A 2,193-nucleotide genomic window follows, 5' to 3' on the forward strand; every position below is an offset into this window, starting at 1 on the left:
ACGGGAGAACCGGACGCCTGGGTCCCCGGCGGTGAGGGTGCCGAGGCGGCCAAGACGACCCGGGAGGACCGGTGGCACTCAGGGTTAGGGACCTGGCGGCGTTGCTGGAAGGGTGGGGGAGGGAGTGAGTACTTCATAAATATTTAATAATATTATTATTATTAATAAATCGTCATAATCATGGGCCCCGTCTGCGTTCCCTGGGCATGCTCACCTGGCAAGGCCACGGGAGCCTCTAGGTGCTGAGTAACCTCCGCTGCAGCGCTGGGATGCCTCACTCAGCTGGGGCTGGGAGCTGCGAGCCTGCACGGAGCAGCCTCAGCTGCGGGGCCGGGGAAACCAGACGCCGTCAGGAAGCCTTCCCGGGCAGGTGAAAGAAGTTCTTGCAGAGATTTTAGCCTCTTCTGCTCTTTCGGAGTCCTTGTTTCCAAAGTAGAGGGCTGGTCCTCCATTGTTCCTGGACATTTGCCCCTCCACTGGTCTTGGTAGGCTAAGGTAGCCAATGTTGACAAGCAGGGCCTTCTGAGGGATAATTCCATGTAGGATTCCATTTTGGTTGAAGTCCTGGTGCTCAGGGTGATAATTCTGTGACCAGGTACTTCTTTGCATATCAGCGGTAGAACTTCATTCATTGGTTCACTGGTCCAACAAAAATACCTACTATGTGCCACACTCGGAACAATATAGATAGGACTTCCTCTGTTGTGGAGTTTTCATGCCAGTTTTGGAGGGACAGGCAGATCATAAACATGAAAACAAACAAGGTAATGTGATGAGATGTGTGTGAGAGATGGGCTATTTCTTCTCTTGGAGGTACTACCTGTCAATTAAGAAAAAGTCAGAAAAATTTCGCTTCTCTAAGGGCAAGGAGCACAGGATTAGATCATACTCCCCTCCCCAAGATTTACGCACTATAAAGTGATGTTTCTTGCTCTCGCTCTCTTTCCCCGTCCCTGGGTGAGGATTAACAAAATAATAATAATAGCAATAACAATTACATAGTGTTTGCTGTGTGTCAGGCCCTGTTCTAAGTGCCTTACATAAATGTTATCCATTTAATCCTCACAATAATCCATGAGATGGGTGGTATAATTTAGCCCCATTTGACAGAGAAGGAAACTGAGGCTTAGAGGGGGTTATCTGAGGCAGAAGCAGTACTTAACCTGAGTCTTCTACCTTTAAACCCAAGCCCTTTCTGTGTCAAAATGAGTGTCAATGAGGCCACAAAGGGAGTGATACCAGGGAGAAACTGGCTAAGGGAGGGAAAGCTTGGGAATGAGGAACAGGACGGGCACATTAGGAGGGGTTAAGTGTGATCACGGTTCTCCAGAAACACTACTTTGAAATCACTTTAGATAGCCCTAGTACTGGGAATGAGGGCAAAATATGAAATAGGACGATAGGACATGTTTTGAGGAGAGAAGTAGGAAATAGGAGGCTAAGTGATAGGATTTGACCTGACCGGGAATCAAACTATGACCTCCTGGTTCATAGGTCGACACTCAACCACTGAGCCACGCTGGCCGGGCTGATTTTATTTCTTAATTTATATTTTAATGTATCTCCTAAATTTATGATGTCTTAATTATTTTATATTCATTAGCTCCCTGGTAAGTACCAGGTATTATACTAGGCACTGGGATATGGTGATAAGTGGTCATGCCTTCTTGGAGCTTACAATCTAGTGGGGCAACAGACTTACTTTTTATATTTTTCACATTTCATTTGCCCCCCTCCCTTCACTTTGCCTGGGGTGAATCAAGTTTGGGCCCAAGGGGAAGGGGGCAGAAGGATAAACTAAACCTAAATTTATTCTTATAAAACTAGTCTTTACTGTTTGTGTAGGTCTAAGATTACAAATGGTATGCTCGATGAGGAGAAATAAAGTTGTTCACTACTTCCCTATCTTTTCCCCATTCTCTTCTTTCTGGCCCGTGTGGGCCTAGCCAGTCTATCAACAGCTTGGCAAGCCATTATCTCTGCCTGTGGATCCAGGGTCTGAGGGGGAGGGTCTGGAGCAGAACTGAGAGCTTGCTGTGTGTGTGTATATAGAGGCCCGGTCACAAAAATTTGTGCACTCGAGAGGGAGTGGCGGGGTCCCTAAGCCCGGCTTATGCCCTCTCGCAGACTGGGACCCCTCGGGAGATAACGACCTGCTGGCTTAGGCCTGCTCCCAGGTGGCAGAGGGCAGGC

The 2,193-nt window shown here is 47.7% G+C and overlaps 1 long non-coding RNA gene across 1 annotated transcript in view; it reads right to left on the reverse strand.

The window, feature by feature from the left end:
• The window catches only part of LOC107182034, a 17,058-nt gene extending 16,149 nt beyond the window's left edge, over nucleotides 1-909 (reverse strand). Inside the window, exon 1 of the long non-coding RNA XR_001512753.1 lies at nucleotides 215-909. This is a non-coding gene — a long non-coding RNA (uncharacterized LOC107182034). The remainder of the gene's footprint in view (nucleotides 1-214) is intronic.
• Between the last annotated feature and the right edge of the window lie 1,284 nt (nucleotides 910-2,193).

This window comes from Myotis davidii, unplaced genomic scaffold, assembly GCF_000327345.1.
Source record: "Myotis davidii unplaced genomic scaffold, ASM32734v1 scaffold233, whole genome shotgun sequence".
NCBI lineage: Eukaryota > Metazoa > Chordata > Mammalia > Chiroptera > Vespertilionidae > Myotis > Myotis davidii.